General features: G+C 43.8%; 1 protein-coding gene across 1 annotated transcript in view; it reads right to left on the bottom strand.

Moving 5' to 3' along the window:
* ADCY1 (adenylate cyclase 1) overlaps positions 1 to 27,016 on the bottom strand; it is a 204,202-nt gene that overhangs the window by 68,597 nt on the left and 108,589 nt on the right. The window lies entirely within an intron of this gene.

The raw sequence follows: 27,016 nt of genomic DNA on the forward strand, positions 1-27,016 counted from the left end.
ATTAAGCTTGAATAGTTCATCTGGTCAAATTTGTATGCAGGATAACATCGACACATAAAATCAAGCAAGGAATCCCAATTAGAAAAACCTCAAGCATCTAAAATGTTGATCGTGACACCAAGGCATTTAATATTTCTCAGTTCCATCTAAAGATCTAGCTTAGTGTGAACCCCCAGTTTCCTGGAGAGAAGATTGCTTTTTTAAAGTAAGAAGTTTTAGTGATTTTTCAGTGTATAGACCCAATTACAAACAGCCCTGGAGAGAAGATTGTTACTGCTGTGCTCCTCCCTTGGTCCTGCTGCCTTGCTACCTAAGTCTAAGCCAGGTAGCTTAGGTTTGGCATTAGTCCATCATCTGAACTTGGGGGCGTGGTTTATTTCACTCTAGACACACCATAAGCTGTAACCATGTCTTGTTCTTTGTCTGGAGCAGACCAACCACAAACCTGGAATCAGGTGACATGCTAAGCCAAACCAAACCACAACTCAGCCCCAGAGAGCACAGCAGCAGCGGAACTGGGGGAAGAAGCACAGCAGCTGCCATCTCCTCTCCAGAAATCTGCATGTTCAAACTGAGCCTCTAGAGCAGCCTTTCTCAATCCTGGGCTCCAAAATGCTTTTGGACTGCACTCCTATCCTTCCTAGCTATCAGGATCAGTGGTCAGGAATTATGGAAGTTGTAGTCAAACATCTGTGGACCCAAGGTTGCGAAAGGTTGCTCTAGCATCTGGTCTGATACTGTCTCTTAGGAATATGAGGTTGTGACCTTGAAATTAAAAATTCTATTTTCCCTCCTGCCAGTGCTACATAATGTACTTCTCCTTGTGTAGACTTGTTTACACGTATATATGACATAACAGATGTATGAAATCTGATACACAGTAGTATCCAAAAGCTCCAACGACAAAGTGCCAAATACTCATTTTTACCAATGACATGTTGCTGTCTTTCATTGATACATGTTGTGGTAAGTATCAGAAAATTAACCCTTCTGGCCTGGACATGGCGCCATGAGCACTGACTCCCCTCTCCTGTCTGCTAAGTATTTTTGGGACAGCTAAGTTACCAGACTGTGTGAACAAAGACTTTCACTACTTGGGTAAATATTTCCTTTCCTATTCCACATTACCCCTAATCTTGAAGAGGATTAATTATGAGCACTATGAATACCAGAATTAAGTAAGAAACAAACCCAACTGTGCAAGCAATGGCCGAGCCAAAAAAAGATGGGGAGGAGGAGGCTGGAAATGATATAAATACTAGTGCCTTACAAACCAATGCAGAAAGATCTCGCTGAGATTAAAAAAAGATATGGCTGAAGTAAAAACAGAGCTTTCAGAGCTGCATAAAAAAAGAATGAATTTGAACAACATTTGAATATGCATGAGATGGTTACACAAGCGAATCAGAGTATTGCAGATAAGCAGATCTCACTCTTGGAATCCCAAGTAAAGAGTAATTGGCATCAGATGCCCTCCTTCACAAAGAGAAGCACTCATGGAAGACTTCTTTTAAAAGCTGCTATCTCTGCTGGAAAATCAAAGCATTGAAATCAAACAAATCAAGGAGTCTGATGGAGGTGTGGAGGAGAACTAAAAGTCTTCTGGAACATAAAACCTCCTTATGGTTATCACCAATGGAGGCTTGAGCACATAAACAAATATGCAATGCAAATGGGCTATATAAAGAGAATTAAAGAGTTTTCAGGACAATGAATGTGAGTTCAGTGGGTAATGTGAACTCAGTGGGTAACTGGTTCCAATATCATAAATCAAATGAAATCTATATTTAAAAAAAGATTTTAAAAATGGATTTGCAGAACAAAGGTCAAACTTTGAAGTAGGTTTATGTTAAAATTATGAGAAATTAATTGGAAATGTAAGGGGTCATTCTATCATATGTGGTGAACCTGCAGAAAAGCAAAGACCTTTGGGGACATGATATTAATGAAATTAAGGGGGGGAAATGAAGTGACTTTTCCTAAGAGGCCAGAATCCTTCCTGCTGGGGATACTAGACAGCGAAATCCCAAAGAAAGCCTCAGCAGTATTTACCGTATGTATGTGACTGCAGTGGCAAGGATTCTCTATGCACAGAAATGGAAGGAGAAGAGAACACCCTCAAAGGGAGAATGGCTGATGAAAATCTTGGAATATGCAGAGATGGCAAAATTGACAGCATTGATAAAAGATACAAATTTAGAATATTTTAAAGAAAACTGGAATATACTAATCTATATAAAAAGTTATTTCCCTTATGTGAATACCACAGTGGGGTTTGAAGTGTAAGAAAATAACAGAATGTATTAAGAAACATGTTAGAGAGAATAAAATTAGATAAGATGGAACCTTAAAATGTGATTGTATGTAATTTGGGTTATAAACATCGATGTTGGGAGAGTGGGAAGTCACTAGTTTGGTTGAATTGGAATATAATTGTTGCGTAACAAAAGTAACTTTCTATATGGAATATATATATATATATATATATATATATATATATATATATATATACACATACATACACACACACTTCCGGGTTGGTGCCTCTGGTAATGGCGGAATTCCTCTGATCGGGAGGAATTTGCCCCGTGGGAATTTGGGTCTGGCCACCACAGCGAAGGCGGAGACCCACAAAAAGCCTATGAGCGTGGGATTCGGCGGGCACCTTTTGCGCCTCCCCTACTCACGGGGAAACCCAGTTTCGGGGGTCCAGAGCGAAGTGGGGTGAGCGGCACGGTGCTTCGAATCATCTGCTTCTTCCACGGATCGAAGCCGCATAGCTGTTGCCAGAGAGCGCTGACTTTTTCCTGTGGACAATTTGATCTCAAAGTAATTACCCGTGAGTAGAGCTGAAGCGGGAGAATTGGATTCTTAAACGTCTAATTTGGTATCGTAACGGGGAGGTTCAAAACAGGAAGTCCGCCTTCCCCTTTTGTAAATAGACTGAAGCAATGAGGCTGTAAGCTGTAGTCTTGGAAAGCCTATTGTAAAAGACTAAATCTCCATTGGTAAAGAACATTAAACCCCCCCTTGGAGGCAGGAGAAGGGGGGGAAGCTGTGGATTGAGTATGCCTGCAGGAGAGAGCGAAGAGAGAAAAAATACCGCCGCTCTGACTCTGGAAACAGGCTGCTAGCAGGACTGACGTTTTTTGGAATGTTCATTGACAGCGTTTAGAACGTTCATTGACAGCTAGCTAAATAAGAGAAATACATTGTTTCTACTGTCTCTGGTTGCTTTTAAAAAGGAGTAAAAGTAACTGAAAATTGAAACTAACTTTGGATTGTTTGAAACTGTGTTTAAAAGAGGACATTACTGACTAATATAAATAGAAACTGTTTCCCCCTAGTGGAAGCCTTTGAAACTGGTTGCTTTACAAGAGCTGGGCTAGGGGAATTTCCAGCTGCAAGATAAAGAACTGTGAGACTCTGGGACTGACCTTGAATCTTTTAAGTGTTATGGCAAATGGAAAGGAAAAAACACACCAGTCAACTACTGAAAAAAAATTAAGGTCTGGGAGGACTTGGCAGGAATCTAGGAGAGGCTCAACATCAGGCCCCCCTGCCTCTTCTGCTGGTGCTTCTGTACCAGTACACTCAAAACCAAGAGGAATGTCGACAGAAGAGGCCTTAGTGGTTGCATTAAATAAGATAAATGATTCACTGGAACAGCTTAACAAGAAAGTGGATGCTGCAACTACTAAAATTGATTTAAATACAGAAAGTATAAATAATCTTGGACAAAAGGTGAATACCAATACTGAAACTATTCCGAAATTGATACAGGAATCTACTTTGATACGGCAGACTGTGGAGGAAGCTAGGGAGAAAGCCGTTGCTGCTGAATGTAAAGTAACACAACTGGAGAAAGAGAGACTCCCAGCCCTACAGAGGCAACTTGATGAGCACAAGTTGACGCTTGCTATGATTGAACTTAAAGAAAAACAGACGAATCTGAGGATCAGAGCCCTACCTGAATTGGAGAAGGAAAGCTTGATAGACTTTCTTACACAGGAAATTGCTAACTTTTGGGACCTGGACTTGGGTCAAGAAGAATTTAGAACTGTGAGGGCCTTCAGACTTGGAAGAGGAGGGAAAAAAGAGAAGAATAGAATAAGAGACTGCTTGATCACCCTTCGAACTAAAGAAGAGAGAGATAGAATATTGGGTTGGCACTACCAGAAGAACCTAGAAGTACAACAGTCAAGAGTGGAAATTTTTAAAGACGTCCCGAAATATCTTTTGAATCTTAGGCCTAACTATGGAGATTTGGTAGCCCTGCTGAGAAGGAATAAAATCATTTTCAGGTGAGAGTTTCCCCAAGTTTCAAAGGAAGGAAAATAAAAATAAGATCAGTAGAAGATAAACTAAAGTTTTTGTATAAATACGAAGAAGATCTGCAGAAGGGACTTGGAAAAGAGCCAAGAGCATCGGATAGATCACCAGATAGAGGACTAGAGCAAAGAGCATCGGATAGATCACCAAACAGGGCAATATTGGACATATCAGCATTATCTTTTGGATTGGATCTCCCAGTGAACGTTTCATCACCACCACCAACAGAAGAAGAGCAAGCATTGGGTGCAGTTGGAGGAAAATCAGCATAATTACACGATGGTGTTGCAGGTTTCGAGCTGGAATGTTAATGGACTAAATTCCTCAGAAAAAAGGCGGAGAGTCTTTCATTTATTGAAAAAAGAACATTTGGACTTGATTTGTTTGCAAGAAACACATGTGATAAGGCTACATAGGAAGATATTGAGTAATAAAAGATTGGGCCAAGAATTTATCTCATCAGAGATGATGAGTTTAAAAAGTTAAAAAAAGAGGAGTGGTCCTTTATGCAAAGGAGAGCCTATCATCGAAATTCATATTTAAAGATGACCAAGGAAGATTTGTTGCAATTGAAATTCAATCACAAGGAGAGAAATTCTTGATTGTAGGTATTTATGCACCAAATGAAGGAAAATCAGAGTTTTTAAAGAAGCTACACGAGACTCTGATGGATTACATGGACTATAATATGATCTTGATGGGAGACATAAATGGAGTGGTGTCTACAAATATGGACAAGGCACAGAGACAGGTAGTCACCAAAGATGGCAGTGGAAAAAAGAGTAATTTGGGACGCAAGTAAAGCGGTTATGAGAGGATTCTTAATACAACAGAATGCAATTAAGAAGAGAACTCAGAATGAAAAAAAGGATAAGATCCTGGGGAAAATAAAGGAAGGAGAGAAGAAACTGAGAGCAAAACCAAAGTCACAGGAGATCCTGAAAGAGATAAAGTTATATCAAGTACAATATACGAAGCTAATGAATCAGGAAATAGAATGGAAGATTAAACAGATGAGGCAAAAGTAATTTGAATCGGCAAATAAGTGTGGAAAACTGTTGGCCTGGCAAATGAAGAAAAGACAAAAACTTAATACCATTACGAATTTGGAAGTGGAAGGAAAGAATATACAGAACCCAGTGGAGATTAGGAAGTGTTTTCAGAGGTATTTTAAACAACTTTATACACAGGAGAAGCAGAAAGAAATGGACATTGATCAATTTTTAAAAATAAATGGACTACACAAAATCTCTCAGGAAAAACAGCTAATGTTGAATTATAAAATAACGGATCAGGAGGTGGAAGGGGCCATCCAGAAAATGCAATTAGGTAAATCTCCAGGACCAGATGGTTTGACTTCAAGATATTACAGATCTTTGAAAGAATGGATAATACAACCATTGAAGGAAGTCTGCAATGAAATATTGGAAGGGAGAAGGGCACCAGAGTCGTGGAAGGAAGCTTACATTACACTTATACCGAAAACAGAGACTGAAAAGACACAGCTCAAAAATTACCGCCCCATATCACTGCTTAATGTGGATTATAAAATCTTTGCAGATATTTTGGCTAAAAGATTAAAAAAGGTGTTAGTAGAAGAAATTCATAGCCAAGCGGGCTTTCTCCTGGGCAGACATTTGTCTGATAACATGAGGAATATAATTAATATTCTTGAAAAACTAGAAGTGAATATCAATACTAAGGCAGTTTTGATATTTGTGGATGCAGAGAAAGCCTTTGACAATATTTCTTGGAGTTTTATGAAGAAGAATCTACAGGGGATGGGGGTAGGTCAAGGTTTTGAAAATGGTATAGGTGCAATTTATTCAGAACAAAAGGCAAAATTAATTGTGAACAATGTAGTGACAGAAGAGTTTAAGATTGAGAAAGGGACACGACAAGGCTGCCCAATTTCTCCATTGCTCTTTATATCTGTCCTTGAGGTTTTGTTAAACATGATTAGAAAGGACCAAGAGGTTAAAGGTATACAAGTGGGAGCTAAACAGTACAAACAGAAAGCATTTGCTGATGACTTAGTATTGACTTTACAGGAGCCAGAATCTAGTACTAAAAGGGTACTGGATTTGATTCAAGAATTTGGACAGTGTAATGGCTTTAGGGGTTGCTTGTGCGTAAATAGCCGCCGCTCTGGGCTAGGTTGGCTGGTTAAACCATTTCTCGCTGGACAGCCATCCACTCGGTGGCTGTTCAGTCGCTGGCAGAATCCGTCAGTGGGCGTTTCTTAAACCTTTTCCAACATAAAAGTTGTTTGACGCCCAGTCTCCTCCTACTCTCCCTGCGTGGAAGTCTTCTGCACAGGGAGGGCGTGGGTAGCGGAGGACCTGTGCTCTCCCCGCTGGTGTCCAGTGAAGAGTCCCGGAGCCTGCTCTCTACTTCCCCCATTGGCCCCCCTCTATCCCTGGTGTTGCGCTGATTTTCTTCCCCAACAGGAGACCTGCCTCTCTCCCTGCTTGGCCCCTCTCCAGCATCGCTGTGGAGCTTCGCCTCCTCCTCTAGTTCCGATGGCAGTTCCCTGACATCCATCTCCCCCCCAGAACCCCCTCCACCCCCGGCCCAACCTTTGGATCCAACTTCATCCCTGTTGTCGGCCGACGATGCGGGGAATCCTCGGAAGGACCTGTCACCATCCTCAGAGGATTCAAAACCTGCTTCCCACCCGCTCTGATCTCTCCCCGCAGGATGGGCCTCCCAGTCTGAATCCTCCCTCTCCGACGCTTCTCCTCCCTCCTCGTCGGAGTCAGGAAAACCCTCAAACTCCTCCTCGTCGTCGGTGGTGCCAAATTGCTCCTCCCAGAATCTCGCTGGTGGTTTTGGTTTGTGTGGGAACCGACTGTGGAACTCTTCCACAAGATACCCGTCATTGATTGCCTCCGTGGGAACCCACGTGTCTTTGGACCGGGGTTCTCCCTCCCAAGCGACCAAGTACTCTACTTTGCGCCCCCGCCACCTGGAATCAAGTATTTCCGTGGCTTGGTTGTGGTGTTCCCTCACCTCTACTTGCGGGTGTGTGGTGACTTCTCCCTCCCGTCCCGGGAATTCCCGCCCCTCCCTGTACGGAGAGAGTAGGGACCTATGGAACACCGGGTGTAACTTCATGCTGTCAGGCAGCTTGAGCCTAAATGCCACGGGGTTCACCTGCTGTGTTACCTCAAAAGGTCCCAGCTGCCTCGGCTGCAACTTCTTGCACCCTCCCTTAAAGGATAACCCTCGGGTTGACAACCACACCCGGTCCCCCACCCGTATGGTCTCCCCTTCCCGACGGTGCTTGTCTGCCTGCCTCTTGTAAATTTCTTTGGCCCTCTCCAAATTCATCTGGAGTTGCTGGTGCAAGGCCTCCATTTCTTCCACAAACTGCTCTGCTGCAGGTACGCTCCACCCTTCCTCCCCCCTCCCCGGGAAGGCCCTGGGGTGACACCCATAATTGGCCATGAACGGGCTCATTCCCGTGGACACGTGTTCAGCATTATTGTATGCAAATTCAGCCAGCGCTAGTTTCTCTACCCAATCGTTCTGTCTCTCGCTGACGTAGCAGCGTAGGTATTGCTGGAGTATACTGCTCTGGTCAGACCTCACCTGGAGTACTGTGTCCAGGTCTGGGCGCCACAGTTCAAGAAGGACACGGACAAACTGGAACGAATCCAGAGGAGGGCAACCAAAATGGTCAAAGGCCTGGAAACGATGCCTTATGAGGAACGGCTAAGGGAGCTGGGCATGTTTAGCCTGGAGAAAAGGAGGTTAAGGGGTGATATGATAGCCATGTTCAAATATATAAAAGGATGTCACATAGAGGAGGGAGAAAGGTTGTTTTCTGCTGCTCCAGAGAAGCGGACACGGAGCAATGGATCCAAACTGCAGGAAAGAAGATTCCACCTAAACATTAGGAAGAACTTCCTGACAGTAAGAGCTGTTCGACAGTGGAATTTGCTGCCAAGGAGTGTGGTAGAGTCTCCTTTTTTGGAGGTCTTTAAGCAGAGGCTTGACAACCATATGTCAGGAGTGCTCTGATGGTGTTTCCTGCTTGGCAGGGGGTTGGACTCGATGGCCCTTGTGGTCTCTTCCAACTCTATGATTCTATGATTCTATGATTCTACTGTTCGCTCGTTCCGCTTGCCCGTTGGTTTCCGGGTGTCTCGCCGTCGAGAACCCCACCTCGACCTGCAGCAAGCTCATGAGCTTCCTCCAGAACCTTGAAGTAAATTGTTTCCCGCGATCTGAGATGACCCTCGAGGGAGTCCCATGGAACCTGAAGATGTGATCCACAAACAATCTGCCTGTTTCCTCTGCCCTCACCGCATGTGAGCAAGCTATGAAATGGCACATTTTTGTCAGTAGATCGACTACTACCATGACTGCTGTCTTCCCTCTTGATTTGGGCAAATCAGTCATAAAATCTATGGACACCACCTCCCAGGGTCTTCCCGGCGTGGGTAAGGGTTCCAGTAACCCTGCAGGGGCCGTCCTCTCCCCCTTTGCCCTCTGGCAGCGGTCGCACCCCCATACGTACTCCCGTACATCTTCCCTTACCCTTGGCCACCAGAACTGCCTGGTGACAAGCAGCATGGTCTTGTGCTGACCAAAGTGCCCCGCTGCTGGGTTGTCGTGGAGTTGTTTGAGTACCCTTCCCCTCAAGGTCTCCCCCGGTACATACAGCGCTCCCTTATAGTACAGTACCCCTTCCTTTTCTTCAAACTCTCCATGGTTTTCCCTTCCTTCCCGTAGTTCCCTGATTTTAGTTTGGGCGAACTCGTCGTCCCTGCTGAGACCGGCTAGTTCTCGTTTCCCAACCAACACTCCCCCACACACCCATTTGTCCTCGGGAAACACGTGTCGGGCTTCCGGCGGTCCCTCTCCTTCCATGTACTCGGGCTTCCGGGAGAGAGCATCGGCTCTAACATTCTCCTCTCCCGGCACATACCGGATCTCGAAGGAAAACTTGGAGAACTCTTGTGCCCATCGAATCTGTCTCTGGTTGAGTACTCGCGCAGTCCTCCAGTACTCCAAGTTCTTCTGATCCATGCAAACCTGGATCTTGTGCCGCGCCCCTATTAACAGATGTCTCCATCGGCGAAACGCTGCATAGATAGCTAGCAGTTCGCGGTCATACACCGTGTAGTTCTGCTCCGACTTGTTCAGCTTCCTCGAGAAAAAGGCGCACGGCCTCCAGCCTTGCTGGGTTCCTGGCTGCAAAAGTACAGCTCCTATGGCCCGGTCTGACACGTCGGTCTCTAGCCTCATGGGCTTCTCCAGATCCACGTGCAGGAGCTGCTCTTCCGACGCGAACGCTTTCTTCAGGCTTTAAAAGGATTGCTGGGCCCCTTCTGTCCAGACAAACTTCTTTTTGCTACTGAGACAGTCTGTGATGGGTGCTGTTAAATGGGCGAAGTTCTTGATGAACTTCCTGTAGAAGTTGCTGAACCCTAGGAACCTCTGCACGTCCTTCCGGGTCTTGGGGGCCTTCCATTCCTGTACCGCCTGCACCTTGCTGGGGTCCATAGCTAGGTCCTTGTCTGACAACTTGTACCCCAGAAACTCGACCTCCCTTGTGTGAAATTGGCATTTTTCCAGCTTGACCCACAACTGGTGCTTCTGCAGTCTCTTTAGCACTTCCCTGACGTCTTTGACATGTTGCTTCTCATTGTCAGAATAGATTAAGACGTCGTCCAAGAAGGCTACACAGTTTTTGTACAGCAGGGACCCCAACACGTGGTGCATGAAAGCTTGAAAGCAGGCGGAGCCCGACTGTAATCCAAAGGGCATAACTAAGTACTCGAAGGCTCCTAGGGGGGTGAACATGGTGGTTTTCCATTCGTCCCCCTCCCTCATCCTGATCAAATTGTATGCCCCCCTGAGGTCCAGCTTGGTAAAAAATTTCCCCTGCCTCACCCGTGTTAAAATGTCATCAATCCTGGGCATTGGGAAGGTCACGGGTTCTGATACCAGGTTTAGGGCCCTAAAATCTTCGACTAATCTGGGCTGATTAGTATCCTTTTTGTCCACAAAGAACACCGGACTGCCCCCCACCGCCTTTGATTCTCTTATGAAACCTCTTTTCAGGTTCTTGTCAATAAATTCCCGCAACTCCTGCATCTCCCTGTCCGACATGGCATACAGTTTACCCACTGGCAGCTGAGCCCCTGGGAGTAGGTTGATTTGGCAGTCAAAGGGCCTATGGGGGGGTAGTCTATCCGCCTCCTTCTCGCTGAAGACCTCCTGCAGGTCAGCATATTGGGGTGGCACCTTCCCTTTTGGCTCCACCGCCATTCCCGCCACCCTGGCCACTGTCATCCTTGCGGTCCCCCCCCCCCCATGCAGTGTTCTAAGCAGTAAGCTAACCCAAAGGTGACTGTCCGCTGATGCCATGCCACTACTGGATCATGCAGTGACAGCCAGCTCATTCCCAGTATTATTGGGGGTCCTGACAGTGTGGCTACGTGAAATGCAATGGTCTCTGTGTGCCTGGAAACCCTCATTCTCATTGGTGGGGTCTGGTGCGTCACCTCCCCTCCCAGAAGTTCCCTGCCGTCGATGGTGGTCACTTGCAAGGGGAAATCCAGAGGCAGCAGGTGGAGTTGGTGTTCTAGAGCGAAGCTCTTGCTGAAGAAATTGCAGGAACTGCCTGAATCCAGCAGCCCCTTCACCTTGACTGGGTGCCCATTTGGGAGTTCTAGCACCACTTCTATGGCTATCGCTGCCCTGGGAGGGTCTGGTTGGGGCACTTCTATTGGTTGTTGGCTTGGCTGCTGCCCCCACTGATTGCCAGCCAAGCTTGGCCGTTTCCCTGGTCCTGATCCGTTTCCCCCTTCCCCTCACAGCCCACAGCTCCCACCATCCCTTGCCAGGCCTTTCTTTGAGGGCAGACCCTGGCAAAATGTCCTGGCCGTTCGCAGAGGAAACACTTATTGTGGGTTTTCCCATCCTTTCCCTCCCTCTTGCGCCCTTCAGTGGTGTTTGAAACCTCACGTGCGCGCGCGCCATCTATTTCCATTGGCTCAGCCGGCTGGGGAGGCTGCCGCGGTATTTCAGGAATGCGGTAGTCATGGTAACGTTCCCCTCTCCCTTCGCTCTTCTCCTGCGCCCGCACTTCCTGTCTCGCTCCAATCGCAAGCACAGCCTTGGTCAGCTGGTCCATCGACTGCGGGCGGGGCGCGCGGGAAAGCTCATCCTTGACCGTTGGGGACAACCCCTCCTCAAATAACATCTTAATGGGTTCCGCGTCCAGATCCCACCCAAGCCGGTGGATTAACATCGCAAAGCGCGACCAGTACTCTCTAACAGATTGGCTCCCCTGCTTGCACCCCATCAATTGCCGCCGAACCACATTTTGCTCCACTTGGCTTGAAAACATTGCATCCATTGCCTGAAAAAATTTCCTGACGTCTTTCAAGGCGGCATTTTGCGTTGCCATTAGGGGCCCGATCCATTCCCGCGCCCCATCCTGCAGATGCCCCACAATGTAGGCCACCCTCTCCCCATCATCCGCAAAGTCAGCATGCTGCAGTTCCAATGCGTACTCTATTTCCGTTCGGAACGCGTTGTAGTCTTGGGGCTTTCCCCCAAACTTGTGCACCAGCCCCGGTACCTTCCTTGCGATGGGGGTGGGTCTGACCTTGGCATCCTGAGCCCTCCATTCTTCCAGCCTCGCCATCAGCAGAGCCACATGCTGTTCTAAATCTCGGTTCCTCTCCACCAGATTCTGCACTCCAGCTGCTCGCTCCGTGGCGCCGGCTTCTCCTGTTTGACTCATTATGCTCCCCTGCCTGTCGCTGCGCACAAGCAACTTTCAGGGACTGACGGATTGCTGTAATGGCTTTAGGGGTTGCTTGTGCGTAAATAGCCGCCGCTCTGGGCTAGGTTGGCTGGTTAAACCATTTCTCGCTGGACAGCCATCCACTCCGTGGCTGTTCAGTCGCTGGCAGAATCCGTCAGTGGGCGTTTCTTAAACCTTTTCCAACATAAAAGTTGTTTGACGCCCGGTCTCCTCCTACTCTCCCTGCGTGGAAGTCTTCTGCACAGGGAGGGCGTGGGTAGCGGAGGACCTGTGCTCTCCCCGCTGGTGTCCAGTGAAGAGTCCCGGAGCCTGCTCTCTGCTTCCCCCATTGGCCCCCCTCTATCCCTGGTGTTGCGCTGATTTTCTTCCCCAACAGGAGACCTGCCTCTCTCCCTGCTTGGCCCCTCTCCAGCATCGCTGTGGAGCTTCGCCTCCTCCTCTAGTTCCGATGGCAGTTCCCTGACAGACAGGTAGCAGGTTTTAAGTTGAACAAGATGAAAACCAAAGTTTTAGAGAAAAACTTAACTGTGAATGAGAGAGAGAAGTTTCAGGAGGAGACAGGACTAACATTGGTTAAGAAAGTGAAATATTTAGGGGTTAACATGACTGCCAAAAATGTGAATTTATTTAAGGATAATTATGAAAAATGTTGGATCGAAGTGAAAAAGGATTTACAAATATGGACAAATTTGAAGTTATCATTGTTAGGCCGAATTGCTGTGATAAAAATGAATGTGTTGCCAAGGATGTTGTTTTTGTTTCAAACATTGCAAATTTTGGGTAAGATGGACTGTTTCAAGAAGTGGCACAAAGATATCTCCAGATTTGTTTGGCAGGGCAAGAAGCCTCGAATAAAATTTAAGATATTAACTGATGCTAAAGAAAGAGGTGGATTTGCCCTGCCAGACCTTAAACTTTATTATGAATCAGCTGCTTTTTGCTGGCGGAGAGAATGGTTGCTTCTTGAAAACACTGACGTGCTGGATTTAGAAGGCTTCAATAATGCATTTGGCTGGCATGCATATCTGTGGTACGATAAGGTAAAGGCACATAAAGCGTTCAAAAATCATATTGTTAGAAAAGCATTGTTTAATGTTTGGATAAGATATAAGGATTTGTTAGAAAAGAAAACCCCAAGATGGTTGTCACCAATGGAAGCAAAGGCACAGAAAAAACTCAATATGGAGGCGAAATGGCCAAAATATTGGGAAATTTTGGAACAAGATGGAGACAGAATAAAACTGCAGAGTTTTGAAAAACTGAAAAACAAAGTGCGAGATTGGCTCCATTATTACCAAATAATGGAGGCATACAATTTAGACAAAAAAGTTGGCTTCCAGGTGGATAAATCAAAATTGGAAACAGAATTGTTAGATTCAAAAATTAAGAATTTGTCAAGAATGTCTAACTTGCTGTTGAAATGGAGCACTCAGGATGAAACGGTAAAATCAGCTATGATCAAATGGGCACAAGACGTTGGATATAACATAATGATGGCTGACTGGGAACAGTTATGGACCACTGGTATGAAATTCACGGCATGTAATGCCCTAAGAGAAAATTTAATGAAAATGATTTATAGGTGGTACATGACACCAGTCAAGCTTGCAAAAATTTACCATCTGCCCGATAATAAATGTTGGAAATGTAATGTGACTGAAGGTACATTCTTTCACCTTTGGTGGACATGCCCAAGGATTAAGACATTCTGGGAGATGATTTATAATGAAATGAAAAAGGTATTTAAATATACCTTCCTGAAGAAACCAGAGGCCTTTCTCCTGGGCATGGTCGGCCAATTGGTGCCAAAGAAGGATAGAACATTTTTTATGTATGCTACAACAGCAGCAAGAATACTTATCGCGAAGTATTGGAAGACACAAGATCTACCCACCCGGGAAGAATGGCAGATGAAGTTGATGGACTATATGGAACTGGCGGAAATGACTGGCAGAATCCGAGACCAGGGAGAAGAGTTGGTGGAAGAAGATTGGAAAAAGTTTAAAGACTATTTACAGAAATACTGTAAAATTAATGAATGTTAGAAAAATGTGGAAATGAAGTTATATGGCTTTAGTAGAAATGCTATAAGGAATTAAGTATAAATAGATTATTAGAGTATTAAAGGAAAAAATAAGGTTAGAATATGTTAAGATAATTATAGGATAGAAAACAGAGGAAGATGGAAATGAATTGCTGAAACAATTAACAGAAGTGGAATACAAAAAGGGAGGTGTGAGGAGGTCGCTGAAATAAGTGAATGAAAGATAAGAGATTGAAATTGTTTAGTGTGTTTTAAACTGTTTTTATTTTGTTTTGTTAGTTTAATTGTATTGTTCATTTTGTTTTGTAGTGTTTAAATTGTTGGGAAAGTAATAAATATTACAACATTATAATTGCTCAATTTCTGTGAACTAATGTAAGAGACAAGATCCTAAGTATTTTCCGTCAAATGTCTCTTTCTTCACCCTTTGTATGGGAGGACAGCAAGATATAATTTTCTCAGATTTCACCCAAGAAGTTTCATTGCAAGGGGAAAAAAATTCCCCAAAGCCTGGCAACTGGAAAATTTCACACTGTTTCCAGCAAAATTTTGCATAAAAATATCAGGACCAAGCTCATAAGTTTGAGGTTTCTGAAAATGCAGAAGCATTTCTGAATACAGTGGTACTTTGGGTTAAGAACTTAATTCGTTCCGGAGGTCCATTCTTAATCTGAAACTGTTCTTAACCTGAAGCACCACTTTAGTTAATGGGGCCCCCCACTGCCACCGCGCGATTTCTGTTCTCATTCTGAAGCAAAGTTCTTAACCCGAGGTACTATTTCTGGGTTAGCGGAGTCTGTAACCTGAAGCGTATGTAACCCGAGGTACCACTGTACAATCAAATCTACAATAAGTTAAACATCCCCTGCAGAACCTGAAAACATTGACAAATCTCTTGCAGCAGTCCCCTTCTCTCTTTCCACTTTGCATCGCAAACAAGTCTCCACCATTATGGTAAATACATCCACAGACGGAAAAGAGAAAAGAAAGCAAAGAAAATAGGCAAACTCTGAAGCACTCTGCCATTACTGCATCAATTTATCAAGACAGTCTGGGAAGAATTCCAGAACAAGCTTTGTTTAAGTTTTTTCAAGGACTGGACAATATTGTATCTAAATTATTGCCAGCTAGGAAACTTATCCTTAAGGCTTGGAATTACTCTCAATATTTTGACAGAGAAGAGGAGACTTTGTGAGCAATGCCAACACATTCTGGAAGTCATATATTTATTTTTCATTTCTCTATTAATTCCATCACTTATTTAGTTTTGTTCTCTTTTTTATTGTTTAGCTATAATAAAGCTTTTATTTTTCCCTTTAAAAATATTTTCCTTTCTTTCTTTCTTTCTTTCTTTCTTTCTTTCTTTCTTTCTTTCTTTTTCCTTCTTTTTTATCAACCTTGTTTTAGCTTTTTTAAATATTTTATACGTTTTTTCACATATAGTTATTTTGCATTAATTTAATATATAGTTGTGTTTCTTATTTTTTATTATTTTACAATTGTTATTTCAGACTTATTGGTTGATTTGGAAATAGACTATGTACATAGGTAATATTTACTGAACTTGGATTTAAATACATATGATAGATTCTTATCCACAAATATTATTACTGAATATGATCCATATCTTTAAATATGAATAATTATATTTCTTGATTTGATTAATAGATTGAAAGAAAAATGTAAATATGAAGTTTGATATAAGGATGCTAAGAAATGATTGGAACAAAGAACTGGAACTTTCAAGATGACCCAGACAGTGGGAAAGTGTTTTAGCCTCGGTATCAAAGGTATCGATGGATCTTAAATTAAGACTTATACAACAGAAAATAATACTTAGAATTTACTGGACTTCTTTGTGTTTGTATAAAAAAGGAGCTCTTTGCTGCAGATGTAATAAGGCCAATGCCTATTTGAAACATGTTTTTAGAGTGTTCTATACTTACTAATATGCAGATAGGCAGATGACACAACCTTGATGGCAGAAAGTGAGGAGGAATTAAAGAACCTTTTATTGAGGGTGAAAGAGGAGAGCGCAAAATATGGTCTGAACCTCAACATCAAAAAAACGAAGATCATGGCCACTGGGCCCATCACCTCCTGGCAAATAGAAGGGGAAGAAATGGAGGCAGTGAGAGATTTTGCTTTCTTGGGCTCCATGATCATGGCAGACGGTGACAGCAGTCACGAAATTAAAAGATGCCTGCTTCTTGGGAGAAAAGCAATGACAAACCTAGACAGCATCTTAAAAAGTAGAGACATCACCTTGCCAACAAAGGTCCATATAGTAAAAGCTATGGTTTTCCCAGTAGTGATGTATGGAAGTGAGAGCTGGACCATAAAGAAGGCTGATCGCCGAAGAATTGATGCTTTTAATTATGGTGCTGGAGGAGACTCTTGAGAGTCCCATGGACTGCAAGAAGATCAAACCTATCCATTCTTAAGGAAATCAGCCCTGAGTGCTCACTGGAAGGACAGATCCTGAAGCTGAGACTCCAATACTTTTGCCACCTCATGAGAAGAGAAGACTCCCTGGGAAAGACCCTGATGTTGGGAAAGATGGAGGGCACAAGGAGAAGGGGACGACAGAGGACGAGATGGTTGGATAGTGTTCTCGAAGCTACCAGCATGAGTTTGACCAAACTGCGGCAGGCAGTGGAAGACAGGAGTGCCTGGCGTGCTCTGGTCCATGGGGTCACAAAGAGGCGGACACGACTAAACGACTAAACAACAACATACTTACTAAGTTCTGGGAGAAAGTGCTGAATATTCTTTTGAATGGCTTTGCAATCTAGCAAAGAGACCTGGTGGCTCCATTTTGAAGAGCTAGAAAAACTGAAGTAAAGGAATAATGATCAGACCTACTAGGGGGCCTAACAGCATCTTGCGCTCCCTGTAGAACAGTTGGGTACCATTGTGATCACACACAGTTAGGCTTTGCTTGGAAGGAGAAGGGATGAAAACAACCCTTTGTCCAGAGCAGGGATGAAAACCCTTTCCTACTAACAGCAGCCCCCCCTCAACCCCCCCCCCCATGCTCAGCTTAAGCCATCCAGGTGCTGGCATGGGCTGTTGCTATTTTCTTGTGAGCAGAAGGCAGGCACCAGAGCAGCCCTCTCGCCCTCTCTCTTTCTGGAGAAACCTCAGCCTCCACCCTTCCCTGCCACAGTTAATAAGGCAAACTTCCCACTTTGCACTGGCTGCTCCTCACAGCCAAGGCAACTCCTTTCCAGAAATGGAGAGTGGATGGGAAGGAGGGAGAGAAGGAATCTGGGACATGACTGGAAAGCAGAAAGCAGAAGGAGAAGGATTCAGGTGGGGGGGGGGAGGGAGGGAGGAGAGACAGAGAGATTTGCAGGTATCCAGGCATGAAGAGGGAGAGAAAGAGGAGAGCCATCCCATGGCACCCCAGAGGGTGCTGAGGCACACAGGTTGAAAACCTCTGGATTTTACTAATTGTATTACACTATACTTTCTGCACTTTTCACACCTTTTCTTCTTTTTCTTTTATCATTTTAAAGGTAAAGGTACCCCTGCCCGTATGGGCCAGTCGTGTCCGACTCTGGGGTTGCGTGCTCATCTCGCTTAAGAGGCCGGGAGCCAGCGCTGTCCGAAGACACTTCCGGGTCACGTGGCCAGCGTGACGAAGCTGCTCTGGCGAGCCAGCACCAGCGCAGCGCACGGAAACGCCGTTACCTTCCCGCTATAAAGTGGTACCTATTTATCTACTTGCACTTGGGGGTGCTTTCGAACTGCTAGGTGGGCAGGAGCTGGGACCGAACGACGGGAGCTCACCCCGCCGCGGGGATTCGAACCACCGACCATGCGATCGGCAAGTCCTAGGCACTGAGGTTTTACCCACAGCGCCACCCGCGTCCCTTTATCATTTTATTTCCTTATAAAGTTCTTTTAATAAAATATTAATAATTAATAAATGACTGTAAATATGAAAAGAGGCAAAGGATTCTCTAATTTTTTTCCTTGGTTATATGTATTTTCTTTTTCCTTTGTATTTTCTTTTGTTGTAAATATGTATGTTTTCTAATTTGTACTTAATAAAAATTATTAATAAAAAAATATTAATAATCAAGTACCAGAAAATTAGTGAATATTGGCATTCATTAGTAATTGTTAAGATAAGAAGATATCCAAATGGAAATGTGATAAAATTCTGAAAATTTCTTTTAAAAAATCTCAAAGCCAGCTGTTCTCTGTAATTTCCTCAAAGTCATCCCCATTTCTGTTGGTAAAAGATGTTTATCATACCATGAGTATAAATGCCCACCACAAGCATTTCTGTTATTTCCCACTGAGCTTCCTGTAATTGTCAACATTCTCCAGGTTTCTGACATTTATGAAGTACACCATCTTATAGCCAGTAAATCCTGCAAGCAGAGGCATCATTTGCCCTGGTGGTTCTTTGCACAACCAAACGTGGGACCTCTGAGCTACAGCCTCAATCCCTGACTTCATCTGCACAGCACAAAGCACTCTGCAGTAACGGAACAGAGAGTTTCAAGAGCATGCAATTCCCCTAATTACTGTTGCCATCATAATACTATGAATAATAGCTTATTGTAGTACCTGTAACATTTAGAATCATAGAATCATAGAGTTGGAAGAGACCACAAGGGCCATCAAGTCCAACCCCCTGCCAAGCAGGAAACACCATCAGAGCACTCCTGACATATGGTTGCCAAGCCTCTGCTTAAAGACCTCCAAAGAAGGAGACTCCACCACACTCCTTGGCAGCAAATTCCACTGTCAAACAGCTCTTACTGTCAGGAAGTTCTTCCTAATGTTTAGGTGAAATCTTCTTTCTTCTTTCTTCACATTTGAATGTGAAAGAACATACAGGATCATTTCCTTTCCTTGTGTCTGCTGCTTGAGAATTATTCAAGATGCTCTTTTGCTTCGCCTACCAAGGCAGGTTACTAAACAATGAGATGGATCTCTCACAAATGTATTTGCTCACCCTTAAATCAGCTGAACATTAACACTGTCTTCTCTGCTATGAAACACCTAGCAGCAACAAACACTGCATTGTCAGGGCAACATGTTAGACAACACTTCTGTCTGAAACTGATCTCGTAGATGAAAAAAGACTCAGATGAAAATTCCAGCTGTGAGTGAAGATTAAAACCAGCTAAAATCTAGTCTGGTCTATCAACACTAGAGAGCAAGGTGCCACTTAAAACGAAGGGCACATTTAAAAGTGCATTGTAGCCAGTAAGCAAAATTTTAAAAAAGTAAAAGCTTAGTTTGCCTCTTTTTAGTAGTATTAGTAACAGTTTTAAAACAGGGCTCTCAGGAAGAAGGAAAGGGGGCCAAGAAATTCCAAGAAATCCATGGGCAGTGGACTCACCAGCCATTTATTGCCCCCTCCCACTTAGGACTCGTCCCCACTTCCGCATGTCCCATGTCCAAGCGGTTCTGCCTTTGTCCCATTGCTTTCCCCCAGAAAACCTGCTCTTTCACACTAAATTGAAGCAAATGACTATCTGGAGAAAACTACATTGTTGTTTGCATTGATTCCGCAGTAAACAGCTGGTTTCCCTGGGGGAAGAGGAGGGGAAATCTGAAGTGTGGACGAGCCCTTCGTCAACTCCCTTCTCCACTCCCCAGTGTCCAGTCCAAGGGGCTAAAATGGATGCGATCTCTGCTAAGCTCATCAGTAGCTAAGAGGAACAAACTAGCCATGTCACTTGAGAGCAACGGAGCAAAGGGAGGTCAGGAGCAACAGGAAGCCCCTGTTGATAAAGTATCTAGGTCCCAGCACACCACTCTGCCCCTCTTTTCTTTCACTGAAAGAAAAAGAAAAAATCTCAATAATAAAGAAAAAGATAAATTTAATAACTAACTTCTCCCTCAGATCAACCCGCATACTTGAGAATTAGAAAGCAGTCAATTTGGCGCCAATTTTTAAAAGGGATCCTGAAAATTACAAGCTGGTTAGCACAACATCTGCCAGAGGGAAACTGGTAGAAAGTTTTGTTAAAGATAAAAGGACTATGCATATAGAAGAACAAGGATTGGGTATGGGTTAGGGTTAGGGTTAGGATTACAGTTAGGGTTAGAGAAAAAGAGTCGACCTGATAGAGGTCTATAAAAGTATGCCTGGACCGAGAACAGTTTGTCTCCCTCTCTCATAACACTAGAACTCATGGACATCCAGTGAAGCTAAATATTGGAAGATTCAGGACCAATAAAAGAAATTAATTTTCTATATACTACAAAGTTAAACTATGTAACTCACTCTGCAGGAGGCAGTGGTGGCCACTGCCTTGAATGGATGGCTTTCCAAGAGGATTTGACAACTTCCTGCAAGGCAAGGCTGTCATCTATGCTCTGATAACCTCAAGGTTAGATTCTGCAATGCATTATACCTAGCGGTGCATCTGAAGACAGTTCAGAAACTTCAGCTAGTGCAGAATTCAGTGGCCAGGTTGCTCACCGTAGCAAGACGGTTTGAGCATATTTCACCGATTCTGGTCTGACTGCACTGGCTGGCTCAATTCAAAGTGCTGGTTTGACCTATAAAGTCTTAAATGGCTCAGGACTGCAATACCTCAAGGACTGCCTCTTTCCATATGATCCATACCTGGGTCCTAAGGTCAACTTCTGAGGCCCTTCTTCGTGTGCCTCCACCACGAGAGGTCCGGAAATTAGCAACACGAGAACGGGCCTTCTCTGCAGTGGCTCCCCATCTGTGTAATGCTCTCCCCAGAGTGGTTCACCTAGCATTTTCATTATGTAGCTTTAGGCACTAGGCAAAAGCATTTCTCTTTAGCCAGGCCTTTGGTTGATTTGATTGACATCCTATGCCTTTGCAAATGTGTTTGTATGTGGAGAGGGGTTATTGTTGTTGTTGTTGTTTTGATTACATACTTTGTGGCTTTATATTCTGATTTTATCCTGTGAACCACCCTGAGACCTGCAGGTATAGGGTGGTATATATACCAGGTATGAATGGAAAGTTCGGTGAATGGTCACAGAAATCGGACAGTGAGAAATATTTGAACATACAATCAGCATCGGAAACCCACAATTGTGTACGGAGATAAAGCTGTAACTCGAAACGTGGTGTATGAGTGGTTTAAGCATTTCTGTGAAGGGTGGCAAACCATTGAAGATGACCCTTGGTCTGGCAGACTGTCAACGAGCAGAACTGTGGCAAATGTCAGCAGAGTTCGTGAGTTACTGATGCGGGATTGGCGTTTTTCCGTCCCAATGATGGCGGAATAATAATAATAATAATAATAATAATAATAATAATAATAATTTATTATTTGTACCCCACCCATCTGGCTGGGTTTCCCCAGCCACTCTGAGCGGCTTCCAACAAAGATGAAAGATACACTAAAATGTCACATATTAAAAACTTCCCTGAACAGGGCTGCCTTCAGATGTCTTCTGAATGTCAGGTAGATGTTTATCGCTTTGACATCTGATGGGAGGGCGTTCCACAGGGCAGGCGCCACGAAGAATTGCATATTCCGCATGAAATCGTTACTGAGGTTACTGAGTTGTCCCACCCTCCATATTCTCCCAATCTGGCCCCACCAGATTTCTTTCTTTTTCCAAAACTGAAATCTGCGCTGAAAGGGCACACATTTTTCCAACATTTCACACTTCGAAGCTGCTGTCATGAGGAAAGTGAAAGCAGTATGAGAAGAGGACTTCTCTAGAAGTTCCCAACAGTTCTATGAACGCTGTCAACGGTGCATTGTATCAGAGGGGGCCTACTTTGAAGGTCTGTAAGGTATGTATGTTTGAATATTTCTTGCTGTTCAATTTCTGTGACCATTCACCAAACTTTCCGGTCACACCTTGTAAAATAATAATAATAATAATAATAATAATAATAATAATAATAATAATGGCTTTTAATGTCTACTGGACATGATGGCTATGTTTTCTCTGCTGTTAGAGGCAAGATACCTCTGCATATCCATTGCTGGGAATCATATGTGGGCAAAGTACTTTCGTGCTCCTGTCAGCCTGCAGGCTTCCCAGAGGTTCAGCCACTGTGAGAACAGGATCCTGCTCTAGGTGAGCAAATGTCCTGACCCATCTTATGTTGCATGTAAGCTTTATAGCTAAAAACTCCAGATTCTTTTATTCTGCAGTTATTGAACAGAACACACACACAAGAATCTTTTATGATCTTAATGCAGACTGAGTAACAAATATCCAAAAACCTTACATTCAAAATGATGAATGTGTTTCTTCTGAAGGGATACTTGAGGAGTCTAACTTTGCAGTTTCCAGTATAAACTGCAGCCCCTGCATTAATGTGTTGATGTGTTAATTATCCCACCCTGAGTGACCTCCTGAGTTTCCACATGTGTAAAGGCCAAGTTGGGTCGTGGGTGGTGCTTTGGGTTAAACCACAGAGCCTAGGACTTGCCGATCAGAAGGTCGGCGGTTCGAATCCCCGTGACGGGGTGAGCTCCTGTTGCTCAGTCCCTGCTCCTGCCATCCTAGCAGTTCGAAAGCACCCCAAAAGGTGCAAGTAGATAAATAGGTACCGCTCCTGTGGGAAGGTAAATGGCGTTTGCATGCGCTGCTCTGTTTTGCCAGAAGCAACTTAGTCATGCTGGCCACATGACCCAGAAGCTGTATGCTGGCTCCCTTGGCCAATAAAGCGAGATGAGTGCCGCAACCCCACGACTGGACCTAATGGTCAGGGGTCCCTTTACCTTTACTTTAAAGGCCAAGGTTAAGGAATAAAAAAGATAAAACTTTTTACTAGTTATTTAAAGTACATGTGGGCACACCCCCCCTTGAGGCTGATAAAAACATCCCTAGCTCTGTCAATGACAGCTTGAAGACATCTAATGAAAATCACTTGTAAAAACAAATAAAAGCATGCACACATATGCCCATTGCACAGCAGTAACAAAGCAACTGCACATAAATGTCACAATTTACTTCAGTGCCCACAAGATGGCAGCATTTCAGGGCATTAATGTACTGTAAGTTTTCTACAAGACCAAAGACTGGGAGAGCAGAGTGGAAAGGGGAAGCTGCTTTTCGCTAACGCCGTTCCCGCTTCCCTCCTCGGTACTCAGCATGGTGGTCTTCCTAACCCCCAGTTGTCCTGCTGCCAGCCACAGCCCATATCTCAGTTGGCTAGAGCGTGATGCTGATTATGCCATGGCTGCAGGTTCAATCCCAGCATGGGACAACTCTACAGTTCTATGATTCTATATCCATCCTGTAGTTTCTTGAGAAATGCTGCTGCTGCCTCCTCAGTTAAACCGGTTGCTATCCCAGTCACAGGTGCCCCCCTCCCCTAGGCAGCGACTAAAGTAAGGTGTGATAAAATAAACTCAAGCAGACAACAATCTTGATTAAAGATGGCCAAAACTTTATTGATGCAGGTGGAATTTTGGCTCAGGCATTGGGTATATATCTGTTTCAGCCTCCTATTGGAGGGCTGGAACTTTTTCAGGGTCATGCCAAGGATTATGGCCATCCCCCAGACTCCAATCTACTGACGTAGCCAAGCAGAACAACTAGGGAATAAAGGATAAAGCAGCAACCAGAAAAGCAAAATAGGTTTAAACTGCATGATAAAGAATTGACCTAGCATGTAGCAAATGATTAATGAAAGGAGGGGAAGGAGGGTTTGATCTTCTTCTGACTGTGGTGCAAGAGGCACGTGCAACTGGCTTCTCTGCGTCGCTGTTTTCACAGACAACTCAAGAAAACAAAAAGGGCAAAAAAATAGTTAATAATACGGAATTAACAAATTACCGTATTTTTTGCACCATAACACTCACTTTTTTCCTCCTAGAAAGTAAGGGGAAATGTCTGTGCGTGTTACAGAGGGAATGCCTACGGGTGGCATGCCTACGGATTTTCCTCCTCTAAAAACTACGTGCGTGTTATTGTCGGGTGCGTGTTATAGAGCGAAAAATACGGCTTTCAGTAACTAATGGTATACAACAGTTGTTGGACAGTCCTCTCAGCATTAATCCAGAACCGTCTGTTAGAAGTGTTGAAAGAAAAGGCCGCAGGAGCAAAGAGACATTTTCCCCAAGTCCAGTTAATTGTAGTCTGCCTTGTTTTTATAATCAGGTATTATTTCCATCCAAAATTCCAAATACTCTGGTCTTCACCAATCACTTTATTTGGCCTGATTGCTTGCCAAACCTCCAGCTATTTCCAGGCACTCACCTTTTCCTTAGAATTTTCCCCCAAAGTTAGATGAGGATTCCCCTGTGTAGCTTTGGATTTAATTGTAAAGTTCCAGGTAATTCCAGATAGTTCCAATTAGATCAATGGTGTGATGGCCTGGGATTCAGATTCAGATGCTGAACCTGAGGAATTCCAGCCTGCACAGGATCCTCCGCCTCCAGAACCAGCTGAGCCAGGGCTGGGGCATCAGCCTGAAGGGTCCTCACCAGTGCTGGATCCTCCTGAGGTGACCTGCAGGTGCTCCACGCTCAGCCCCGTCAGAGGAAGCTGGGGTTGCCTCTGTGTCTGGTAACGCTCCAGCCTCTCCTGAGCTGCAGAGGCTCAGGGCAGAGAGGCGGAGGGAACTAAGTTCCCACAGAAGGAGTGCTCGCCTCCAGGACAGGAGAGGTGAGTCACCTGAGGATCGGGGCTGCCCTATGCCTCGGGGCATATAAAAGCCAGCCAGCCCCAGTCCCAAGTTGTGGGAGCAATGTTGGTGGTTGTCAGTCCTTGCCTGAACCCTGCCCTGCACCCAGCTTCGACTTTTATGGACTGCCTTCATATTGCTTCATCGATCACGGACTGGACTTGGACTTGCCTCTTGATTAACCCCCGGAACCAGCACAAATAGGTTATTTTCCAGAACAGCTGTCACATTCAAGTTCAAGTTCAAGTTGAAAATCATATCCAATATTCTTAGTTAGAGATCAAGTTCAAGTTTCAGGTTTAGGTTCAAAGTCAAAGGGTATATCCAATATAGCAAAGCTCAAAAAAAGGATTTCTCACCAGAGGGATTAAAGTGGCTTGTCAGTCTCCCACTTACAAATCTTTCCCCAGCAGTTGGTAGCTAGCCAGAAGAAGGGAGTCGTATTCCTTTTTACCCTTACATTTTCTCCAAATTAAGAATTAGAAAGAAACATAAATTTCAAAAATCTCACCACTATTTTCGGCTTGGTAATGTTGGTGTGAAAATCTCCTGCTTATGGTGGCAGCTTGAGGTTTAACCCACAAGTTTGTGCTGCAGCCGTGAGCGCACTCAACTGCCCCCCCCGCCTTTTCGTGGTGTTTTCAGGGTCTCCTGCCAGTTTGTTGTTCCGACTTGGGAGTAAGCTGCCTTAAGTTCAACGGGGCTTAACTCCCAGGTCAGTAAGTTGGGACAGCAAAATAAGAGGGGGCTGCTGGGTTTACATGTTCACTGGGCTACCCCATGGAAGCCAACAGAGAAATTCATTCCGCGGATGCTGCAATCGAACAGCAGCCGAAGAAACGGCAAAATATTATTATTATTATTATTATTATTATTATTATTATTATTATTATTATTATTATTTGTACCCCACTGATATGGCTAGGTTTCCACAGCCACTATGGGCGGCTTCCAACAGAACATTAAAAACAGAATAAAACATCAAACATTTAAAACTTCCCTAAACAAGGCTGCCTTCAAGATGTCTTCTAAAAGTCAGATAGTTGTTTATTTCCTTGACATCTGATGCAAAGACAGGGCTCAAGCCTTCTTTCTTGAGAGGAATATTATTTATTTATTTATTTATTTATTTATTTATTTATTTATTTATTTTTATTTGTATGTGCACACACAGACAATCATTATTACCCCATATTAAAAATTGGGAGATGGTGGATCTTAGTACAGCCCTCCAGTGTACAGTACAGCCCTCCAGTGGAAAAAGTGTATTTGCAAGGTTTGATGGCTTATAACACCACTTTTTTGGAGTAATACCAGTGCTTTTTTCTGTGGGGACACAGGAGTATGCATACCCCTAAACATTTTGTGAATTTAATGGGAGAAGAAATTCATTGCATTTAATTTTCCCCAGTTTGATCTGTATTTATTTTTCCTGATGGTGATTTTCTTGAGTCAAAATGAGAGTACCCTTAAACATTTTTTTAAATGAAAAAAGCAGAGTTATACCATAAAATTATATATCAATGGAAAGATAACTTAGTGAAGACTGTAATGCAATAACTTTTATGAAGGATTATTTATTACAATAGCAGTCATAAAGAAGAAACGAGAAACACATAGAAAAAAATGAGATATACAGAAATTCTCACCATGTCAGTTAATACTTAGTTGGGTAACTTTTAGCTTTAATTACGGCCTTACAAAGCCTTCCCATTGAGTTTTTTTTAGTTCTGCAGCAGTAATAATGTGAAACCAAGATTGAATTGTTGCCTCTATTAATTGGGTTTTATTGCTGAGTTGCTTCTGACTAACAAGTTTCTTTAGTCAGCTCCATAGATTTTCAATTGGGTTAAGGTCTGAGCTATGTATTTGGGGGCATTTACATTCCCATTAATGACGCAAATGATGACGGCTTGAATATCCAGAATTGTCAAGGCTAAACTTTTGACAATGGTTTGAATATGGCCAGAAAATATGAAGGTGTTCCAGCTCATGTAAGTCATATTACTGAGCTAGTCAGATTCGTGCCATGTGCAGCACACATGTGCAGCAGAACCTTGTTGGTGTGCATGCTGCAGAAGTTTCTGTTATTATGATTATTAGAAGTCCAGAATTTCTTTAAAAAATTTAATCTGTGTATACAGGAGATGACAAACAGGGACAACTGGAAACCGTATCTGGTGCTATCAATGTTCTTAAACAAATTGACTACAGATTTGTTTGTCTTTTGCATATGTGG

This window comes from Podarcis raffonei, chromosome 12, assembly GCF_027172205.1.
Source record: "Podarcis raffonei isolate rPodRaf1 chromosome 12, rPodRaf1.pri, whole genome shotgun sequence".
NCBI classification, from domain to species: Eukaryota; Metazoa; Chordata; class Lepidosauria; order Squamata; family Lacertidae; genus Podarcis; species Podarcis raffonei.